The sequence below is a fragment of the Dipodomys merriami genome, unplaced genomic scaffold (genome assembly GCF_024711535.1).
Source record: "Dipodomys merriami isolate MVZ:Mamm:240054 unplaced genomic scaffold, mDipMer1.0.p SCAF_531, whole genome shotgun sequence".
NCBI lineage: Eukaryota > Metazoa > Chordata > Mammalia > Rodentia > Heteromyidae > Dipodomys > Dipodomys merriami.
In genome coordinates, this window is record NW_027206104.1 from 474,464 (window position 1) to 485,451 (window position 10,988).

At 36.2% G+C, this 10,988-nt stretch overlaps 1 non-coding gene across 1 annotated transcript; it reads right to left on the reverse strand.

Annotated features, from left to right (window-relative positions):
- Window positions 1-2,407: 2,407 nt before the first annotated feature.
- On the reverse strand, window positions 2,408-2,513 carry LOC138811497 (U6 spliceosomal RNA). Its single transcript, XR_011367422.1, has one exon. It is a non-coding gene; the product is annotated as a U6 spliceosomal RNA (small nuclear RNA).
- Window positions 2,514-10,988: the final 8,475 nt, after the last annotated feature.

Consider the following 10,988-nt stretch of genomic DNA (forward strand, 5'->3'; position numbering starts at 1 on the left):
ACACCTGTAATCCTAACTACTCGGGATACCTACTCAGGAGCCTGAGATCTGGGGATAACATTTGGAAGCCAATCAGGGCAAACTAAATTCATGAGATTATTTTTCAGAAATTTTAATGAACTAGCAAAGGGCCAGGAACGGAGATGTAGTTCATATAGTAGCTCACCAATCGAGAGAGAAAGACGTAGCGAGACCTTGAAGCCCTGATTTCAGTCTCTGAGCATGCCAACACGCAGGAATGCACACACACTCACTTTTCCAAAATATCTTCATATCAGTGTTTTGCATTGATTTCTTTGTTAATGATATTATATGGGTAAAAGAGGCAAAATAATCTCTTCCATCTCAAAACGTTTTTATACATTTTTGTTGTAAAAATAATGTACAGAGCGTTTACAGTTACATGAGCAAAGTAATAAGTACATTTCCTATCAAGCATTGCTAAATCCTCCTTTGTTTTTCCTCCACAATTCCTTCCCTTCCACCTCCACAAGTACACTCCTCATGCCCACAAGCTCCACCCAATGTCCCCAGCCTAAATTGTAAAGTTCGTTTTTCAAAATAATATCTTGTGCATCTATTGTTATACAATGGGTCAAACTGTATTCCTATTTAAGCATGCTGTTTTCTCCTTTTCCCTCCCTAAATCAGAGAAGTGTATATAAAAGATGCAAGTGCACCAACGTCAAATAAAGTGAAAACGGGGTTTATACTGTTGGGGAGAAACGTATAAAAACAAAAAAAAAATCACGTCATACATTATAAATATGTGAGAAACAACAGCAAGAAAGAAAAAACGTCTTGTGTCCCGATCTTGGGGATCATTTAGCTTAAAATCAACTTATCTATTCATATACACATAGCTTTACAACTTTTCTGCTTATCCCAGACATATACTAGTTATTGCAAATAAGGGATACCATGGGACCTATGATTTTTTGGACTTGGCTTGCATCAGTTAATATAATTTTTTCCAAGTCTTTCCATTTCCTAACAAATTGGGCGATGACATTCTTTCTGATGGAGGCATAGAATATATATATATATATATATATATATATATATATATATATATATATATATATATATATATATAGTATATGTGTGTGTGTACACACATACACATAGAGCATTTTCCTTTTTTGTTTTTTAGAGCAACTTAGTTTTGCACCTTCATCATTTTTTCAAATATTTTTATTGTGATTAAGTGGTTACATAATTTCCCAAATTTAACAATATTGTGGGATAGTGATGCTTAGTTAAAGTCACAAACATATTCTAACTTTGATGGAGCAAATTGTCTATCATAGTCTACAACATTTATGAGTTCTATGAGCTTTGCAATAGAGTTATTTCTTCCATATGTATACTTTTTTGTCTTGAAATATGTATATTTCTTTTTTTCCCATAGCGTCAGCTATTCCCTCTTTCCCATTTGTTCCCTCCTTCTCTTCAATGACATTGATTTGCTTAGTTCATTTTGGTCAATGTCCAGTGCAGCTGATGGATCCCACTGTTGCATGTTTTTCCCTGATTCCCTCTAGTTCTTTGTCGTCCTCCTGGTTTTCCTTCAGTATACACATATGATCAGCAGAATGGGGTTATTTAGTAGTGATTCAACCAGATGAGTGGAAGTCCTTGGTTTCTTAAGTGTTGTTAATTTTGTCGTATCACCTTACATTTTGCATTTAACATCCATTTATCACCGAGAAAATGTGCTGTTTGTCTCTTTGCTTTTGGCTTACCTTGCTCAACATGATTTCCTGTAGCTTGATTGATTTCCCTGCTAATGCCATTATTTTGTCCTTTCTAATGGCAGGAATATATTCCATTGTGTTCCACAGTTTTTGGATCCATTCATCTCTGGTGGGACATATGAGTTGTTTTCATATCCTGGCTATTGTGAACAGTGCTGCAATAAACATGGAGGTGCATGTTTCTTTGAATATTGCTACCTGTTGTTCAGGATAGATGCCTAGAAGTGGTATGAGTGGGCCATAAGGAAGGTCAATATTTAGCTTTCTGAGGACTCACCAGACTGCTTTCCAAAGTGGTTGTGTAAGTGTACATTCACACACACACACACACACACACACACACACACACACACACACACACACACACTCACAACGTTTTCTTGATCCATTCTTCTACTGAGGGGCATCGGGGTTGGTTCCATATCTTACCTATGGCAAATAATGCTACATTAAACATTGTTGTGGTGGTAGTTTTAGTGTGGACTTGTTTATGATCATTTGGGTGAATGCCCAAAAGTGGGATTGCAGTGTAATAGGGGAGCTCTATGTGGAGTCTTTTGAGGAACCTCCAAACTGCTTTCCAAAGTGGATGAACAAGTTTACACTCCCACCAAGAATGCAGTAGGATCCTTTCCAGCATCTGTTGTTGTAAAAATATGGAACGATTCACTAATTTGCGTGTCATCCTTGGGCAGGGACCATGCTGAACTTCTCTGTATGTTCCAATTTTAGTGTATGTGCAGCCAAATTGAGCACAGAACAATTTTTATATATAAAGAGTAATTAATTTTCTTAAACTAGACAATTAAACAAAAAGTAAGTTCAAAAGAATTGTGAAATTTTAGAACCATGTATTTCTTATGTAAGCACACATTTAAGAATAAAGTCAAGGTTGACATGCCAAAAACAAAATAATTCCAGATATTTGTTTTTCATGAGATGTGTAGGAGGAGGAATTCAATTATTCTACACAAGGCACCTGTCATAATGTTCATTGCAGCAAATGTTAAAGTTTGTTAAAAGTTTTAATATTTTAAGTATGTTTAATTTTGGGATTTGCTTATATATGACAAAATTAAGACTGGTGGCAGGTCTTAAAATTTTTCGATAAAGTATATAATATTTCTGGTAGCATGTACTGGTAAGTATGTACATTTCAGAGTTTATAGAAACTTTACTAATGAGAAGGTGCAACGACTGTGTAAAGAAGCAGAGTGAAGAGTTAAGATTTTAAGTACAGAGTTTCTGTTAAATCTTTAGGGCTCCCTTACATTATATGTTAGTGATGAACAAATATTGATATAAGCCACATACAAATGATGAGATGAACTATAAATAGTAATCTTAGTGGGTAAATTTAAAGGCTACTGATATCTTTATCCAATTTTAAATGTACAGGAATATGAGAAAATAGTAAAATCTACTGTGTACACTTCAAATACTGAAAACCCTGGTAATTGTTTTGTTTTTTATTTTAGTCATCATTAATATTTAATTATTGTTTTCTTTATTTATAGAATTTTTCCTTGTTGTAATATAATACAACTTTTTGTGAGTCGTGATTAAGAGGTACTTTGAAAATGTTATTGGGATGGCCACACCATTTTTCATAGGTGCATGTGAATTTACAAAGAGCAAAACTAAAAACAAAATATTGATTACAAATTTTATCAAGTAGAGTCTGAATCAGGAGTGTTGATAAATGTCCACACCTAAAATCTTAACCCTAGGCTGAGGTAGTGGTATTACAGAGTTGAGGACACAAAATTGAGAAACTGTGTTTTGTTTTGTGTTTTTGCTTTGTTTTTGTTGGTTGTGGGGCTTGAACTCTGGGTCTTGGGTACTGTCCCTCAGCTCTTCAGCTCAAGGCTAGCGCTACCACTTGAGCCACAGCACCACTTTCATCTTTTTATGCTTATGTCGTGCTGAGGAATGAAATCCAGGACCACATGCATGCAAGGCAAGCACTCTACCACTGAACCACCTTCCCAGCACCTCAGAAACTGATTTAAAAAATCATCTGAACAATATTTGCTTTCTGGGTTATATAACAAAATATGTGAACACATTTTTATATTTTTGTGAATTGTAATACTTCTAAGTTTACACTAACTGCAGCCAATTTATCCTTTTCAAAGTCAAGAAATATTTCTGAGAGTTTGCTTCTGTGAAGACTGTTTTTGCATTTATAATTTCTTCTGAGTCATTTTTATTTTTTATCAAAATAACTTTATATTTTATGTTGATGAGTTATCATACATCAAATACCTTCAAATGTACAGGTAGAGTCTCAATATAGCAGTATGAATATTCTCATACACTTCTCGTTTATTTGTTATGCACTTTAAGTATGATATTTCTCTCTCTTTCACCCTCTCTCCTTTCTACTCTTTCTCTTTCATGCTCCATGTCTGCTATTTAGAATTTCTTCTGGTCTACTATTATCCTTCAGGATCAACTGGTTTTGTGGGAACATGATAGGGACCATCAGTTACCCTTGCATTCTTTAAGAGTTATAACAGTGACGTGAAATTATGCTTTGCCAATGGAAATGGCAAAACAACAGCTCTAGAAATTCCTTTTCACTTTTAGTACTATTATAAATTTTATCTCATACGAATCATTGGGACTGATAAGATACTTTTAGCCTGGCACCTAAAAGTTCTTTTTCTTTTACAAACAACATTTTTCTTATATTATCAGTAAGTAAAAAAAACAAAGCTATCCTATGGAAAGTAGGCTGAAGTTGTTCACATGGATGAAAAACAAGGTAATGGGGGAAGTGAGTACAAAGGATACCCCTCATATAGCACAGATCCTTACAGCAGTTTATCATGTACACTTTGTGATAAGGACAATGTGCTGGGAACTGCAAATTAAATCACTGAACACCTGATATATATATATATATATATATGCACATATATTTATATATGTATATTTATTTATATATGCATAAATGTATATATAGGCCCATATATGTACACAAGAATGTTACTATACACACAAATACACACATATGTACACACATGTACACAAGCACAAATGGAGAAAGACACATAGATATAGCCAACACAAGTTTCACTAGTTGTTGAATATGCCTTAGACAGAATGTTTGGAAACAAATGTATTGAAGATGTATTTTTCTCTAAGAGTTCTTTTACCACTCCTCTCATCTCTTCCAACTGGTAGGTTTAGAGAGATTCGACTTGAAAAATGCAGTACAAGTGATAGCAAGTCACTCGGAATTCTCAATAATTATAGGTCGTATGGTGTCTCCCAGCTCCCCATGGAGTGCTTGATCTTGTAGACATTCCCAACAGCCAAAGGAGTAGGACAATATCCTTGTTAAGAATGAAGTTATAAGGCTTTAAATGGCATCATTCCTTGGGCTCTTTTCCAACAGCCAGCATCAATTCCTAAGCAGATGAGTGACTCCCCAGAAGACTGGAGTGCAGGTCAAAATTTAACCAACCCATATGAAAAGTCTAAAGTGAGAAATGTTGACTGAGGTCATGCTGATGTCCTTGCCACGAAAATGAGAAAAAAAGCAAGTTTTTTATGTATTAAAATTTGAGAATAATTTGTAACCTGTCAATAAATGTGTAGAACACAAGTATAACAACTTAGAAAAGATGATGTGCATTTCATTTATATGCTTTTGGACTTGGAAAATGTTTTTAAGTGTGTCTACACAAGTAGATCAGTATGAAACAAGCCAGCATTTTTTCATTTAAGATACAAGGAAAAGATACAGGTTGACCCATTGTAACAATGAGATTTGCAAGATACTACTAGAGGGGGGTGGACGGAGGTGTTATGGATGTGTGAAGGGAAGGAATAGTAGGGGAAAATCAAAGGAGGTGGTAAAAATGCTCAATCAGAAATGTACTCATTACCTTACTTATGTAACTGTAACCCCTCTGTACAGTATCTTTACAATGAAATATATATTAAAAACATACAAGGAAAACTGTACTTATAGCAAGTGGTATTTGTCACTCAATATAAGTAAGTTATTGGTTTTAGGACCACAAGCATACTAAAATTTTGGATGCTCAAATTCTCTACATAAATACAGTATATTATTTTCATTAGACTCTGCCCACAACCTAGTGCAGTGTAATTTCTGTGAAAATTTTTACTACATTCTATGTTTGTAATGGAAAATAAAATATATGCACTATCAACAGATACAAATTTATTTCAGATAGTTTTTGTCTGCATTTTGTGGATGGAATTGTGAGAGCTAATTTGAAAAGCACAAACTTAATCACCAAGAGCAGTCTTCAAGATGTAACAAAGATCTATAACAGCATCATTGAATGGTATGGGACTCTAAGGAGAAGTACTTGAATTAAAACATTATCAGAAAGTGTAAGCATGCAAAGACTATTTAGAAATGCAGCTGCTAGATTTCTAATGGAGAGCTTTTATAACATTTTGTGAAACAAAAGTCAGGACCTCATGGAAGTGTAGACAATTTTCCTCCACCTTTCTGTCAATCTTCTTCATTATCAATCATAACATAGCTAATCTAGAATAATCTTGTAATAAGAAAATGTTTATGAGAAGTGAGGGAAGATAGTGGAGGAGAAGCTGGAAGCTAAACAATCTCTAGCATAGAAAGCAGTTTTAGTGTTCCAGAGAACAGTACTAGGCTAGAGTATCACACCAAGTGTGCCATCACAATACAGAGTTTGGCTAGAGAGGGAAAATCCAGGGAAGGAGACAGATCTGAACAGTTGCTCTAGCCATGGCTGAGGCAGCTTTGGTGGCGGCCATAGCCATCCCGCCATACCTACAACAGAGAGGGTCCAGGAAAAAGGCACCAGACACAGTGGGTGAGCAGATTCAACTCAACACCAGCAACAACTGAAAAGGAGTAAATGAGTTAAACAGGCCCATATCAAACATTGAAATAGAAAAAGGAGTAAGAGACCTCCTGTCTAAGAAAAGCCCAGGACCACATGGATTTACAGCGAAATTCTACAAGGCTTTCAAAGCAAAGCTCATACCAATACTCTTCCAACTCTTCAATGAAATTGAAAGAGAAAGTTCACAACCAAACTAAGTCTATGAAGCCATAATAAACTTCATCCCAAAACTAGGCAGGAAAATCATCAATGAAAGAGGATTAGACACACATTACATTGATGAACATCGATGCCAAACTTCTCAACAAAATTTTGGCCAAATAATTCAACAATTCATCCAAAAAATTACATACCATGATGAAACAGGATTCAGTTCAGGGATGCAAAGCTGGTTCAATATACACAAATCCATTAATTAACACTACTTTATGATGAAGTTTCTGAATAAACTAGGAATCCAGGGAACATTCCTCAATAAAATAAAGGCTGTATATGACAAACCTGCAGCCAGCATTATACTTAATGGTCAAAAAGTAAAGACATTTCCTCATAACTCAAGGAACGAGACAAGGACGTCCACTCTCTCCACTTCTTTTCAATGTACTATTAGCATGCCTAGCTACAGCAATAAGAAAAGATGAAAACATAAAAGGGATCCAAACAGGGAAAGATGAAGTAAATCTCTCCCTCTTTGCAGATGACATGATCTTGTATTTAAAGAATCCCATGGACTCCACTCCCAAATTACTCATGCTGATTCAAAACAATGGCAATGTATCATGGTATAAAATTAACCCTCAAAAATAGGTTGCTTTTCTGTATGCCAACAATGAGAAAAGCGTGGCTGAAATCAGAAAAGCAACTCCATTCTTAATAACCCCACAAAAAATAGAATACCAATGAATTAACTCAACCAAAGAAATAAAGAATCTCCATGATGAAAACTTTAAAAACCTGAAAAAGGAAATCAAAGACAGAACTTAGAAAGTGAAAAAACTCCCTTGATCCTGGATTGGAAGGATTAACATCGTGAAAATGGCAATAATTCCCAATGCTATCTACAAATTCAATGCAATACCTATCAATATTTCAATCTCATTTTTCACGGAAATAGAAGAGGCAATCCAAAAAGTCATATGGAATGATAAAAGGCAATGAATAGCATTAACAATCCTTAACAGAAAGAACAGTGCTGGAGTAATATCAATACCAAATTTCAAACTGTACTATAAAGCCTTAGCAAATAAAACAGCTTCGTACTGGCACAAGAACAAACCTCAGAACCAATGGAATAGAATTGAAAACCCAGAAATAAGCCTACAGACCAATAGGCACCTAATCTTTGATAAAGGAGATAAAAAATAGAATGCAACAAAGACAGCCTCTTCAGTAAAAGTGCTGGCAAAATTGGTTAATCACTCATAGAAAACTAAAGCTAGATCCTTATATATCATCCTGTACCAAATCAACTCCAAATGGATTAAAGACCTCAGAGTCAAAGCAGATACTCTGAAAACATTACAGGATAGAGTAGGATATACCCTAGGTATCCTTTGCAGAGGCTGAAATTTTCTTAATAGAGACCCAGAAGCACAAAAAATCAAAGAAAGTTTGGACAAATGAGATTGTATGAAATTGCAGAGCTTCTGCATGGCAAAGGACATGGCTGGCAAGATCAATAGAAAGCACATTGATTGGGAGAAGATCTTCACTAGCCATGCAATAGACAAAGGTCTCATATCTAAAATATATGTGGAACTCAAAACATTAAATCCCCCAACAACAAATCCTCAAAGAAACAACTGCCCAATAAATAAGTGGACTAAAGACTTAAAGAGAAACTTCTCTGAAAAGGAAAGAAGGAAGGTCAATAGATACATGAAGAAATGATCAACCTCCCAAGCCATAAAAGAAAAGCAAATCAAAACAACATTTAGATACTACCTCACCCCATCCTTGAGGGGATGTGGCCAGAAGGGAACCTTACTGCATTGTTGGTGGGAGTGTAACTTGTTCAACCACTTTGGAGTAGTATGAAGGTTCCTCAAAAGATTCCACCTAGGGGCTGGGAAGGTGGCTCAGTGGTAGAGTGCTTGCCTTACATGCATGAGGCCCTGGGTTCCATTCCTCAGCACCACATAAGCAAAAAGAAAAAAGCCAGAAGTGGCGCTGTGGCTCAAGTGGTAGAGTGCTAGCCTTGAGCTGAAGAGCTGAGGGACAGCGCCCAGGCCCAGAGTTCAGGCCCCACGACTGGACCCAAAAAAAAAAAAAAAAAAAAAAAAGATTCCACCTAGAACTTACCTATGACCCAACAATTTCCGTTTGGGCATTTATCCAAATGATCACAAACAAGACCATACTTAAGCTACCAGCACAACTATATTTATTGCAGCATTATTTAACATAGCTAAGATATGGAACCAACCCAGATGCCCCTCAGTACATGGATAGATCGAGAAAATGTGGTATATAACCAAGTCCTAATCTTAGAGAGGGAAATAGTTTGCATAGAATAATAGGAGAGAGAATACAAAAAAAAAAGAACAAGAAAAAAATTGAAAAACCAAAATTTAAATCTAAGTAGTGAAACACTTAAAAATCATGTAAGTTTAAACAAATGATATTGAGAGAAGAAAAGGATAAGATGAAAAGAAGGGATGGATTGAAAGGAGAAATGAAAACTAAAAAATAAAAATTCTTAAAATTAGTTATTTGAAAATTATATACATATAAAGATATAATACTGCTATTAAAGAATTTAAGCCTAAGAGGTTGTGAATTGAGTAATAAATTTCTGGATTAAGTGTGTACACAATGGGGTATAAGGTATAATAATTGGCTACAGGTATATATCTGGGAATGAACAGAACAGCAATTTAGTCATGCAAAAAAAGAAAGAAACAGAAAAAAATGAAAAGAATACTTAAAAAGGACCAAAAGATCAGAAGAGATTTAAAAAGCACACACACACACATATACACCAAAAATAAAAATTAAGGGAAGAAAATAAGATTAATAGAAAACCATTTTAAAAATTATTTTTTTTAAAAAAAAGTTCAAATAAGAGTTGTTTGATTGCAATAATGAGATGTACAATTCATTATGTCAAAAAACGAACTTAACAACTTTGGTAGGGGGTGGGGGAGGATCGGGTAGGGGGAGGGGAGAAGTATGGGAAGGGATGGGAAGGGGAAACAACAAGGAGGCAACAATGCTTGATAAGAAATATACTTTTTATCTTGCTCATGTAATTGTAACTCCTTTGTACTGTATTCTAACAATAAAAAAATTAAATTAAATTAAAAAAAGAGTTCTTTGATTTTTTTTGGGGGGGGTGATGGGGGCAATAGGATGATTGTGTATCTTCTGTGTCCATAACCAGTCTCTTGGTGGAGTCTCTGGTCTGCTTGTGGTGTTTGGTTTTCCTGTGGCTTGATTGTTTTCTTAAGTCAGTTTGTTTGAGCAGGCAGAAAAATGCTTTGCCTAACCCATTGTTTTGTGATCCTCCTCCCAGGCTTGTTCAGTGGGAGGTAGATTTGCTTTGAGTATCCCAAAAGAGGGAGATGGGAGTTTCCTCTAGTTTGGAGATGCTGTGATGAGACTAGATTATGGGTAGAGTTGAGACCTTTCAGAAATCAGTAGCTTTGCCTTGCTGGGCTAGCTCCTGAGACTCTCAGAGAGCCCAGCTTGGAGCCATTATCAGGGTTTATGTTTACTGAGTTTCAATTGTTTGTCTAGGCTGTAGGGAGGGGCAGCTCTGTTTACGTAGTGATGAAATCACTCCTCAGGGGGCAGATTTTTCTCTGTCTGGGGTGGTTGATTTTCCCCTGGGTACAGCTGAGCCTGGCGTATCAGGGCAGGTTCCTATGACCTGCTAAATGACTCTTTGGTTTTCTTCCAAGGCCTGAATTGGAGCTAGTTGCTCAGCCTGGCCTTTATTAGTATCAAAGATGGAGATCTCCAGTGGTAGGGGATGTCCAGCCTTCTCTCCTCTGCTCCCTGAGAAGGAATGAGGAGATCAGGATTCTACTCATGCCAGAGTCTTATTCCTGGCAGTTTCTGGTCTGTGATCTGCAGGATGAAGATATCTGTTCCTTGTCAGTTCTTGCTTGTGTTGGGTAGAATCCGCTTGCCAGCCACATCTGACACCTTTGTCCCAGATTCTCTCTGTAGTTATGGCTGCTACAAGTGTCTCTGCTACCAACTCTGCCACTGCAGCCATGGCTAGCTGCATGTGTTCAGATCTGTTTCCTTGCTTGGATTTTCCCTCTCTGTCTAAACTCTCTGTATTGAGATGACACACTTGGTGTGACTCAGTAGCCTAAGACTGTTCACTGGAATACTAAAATGCTTT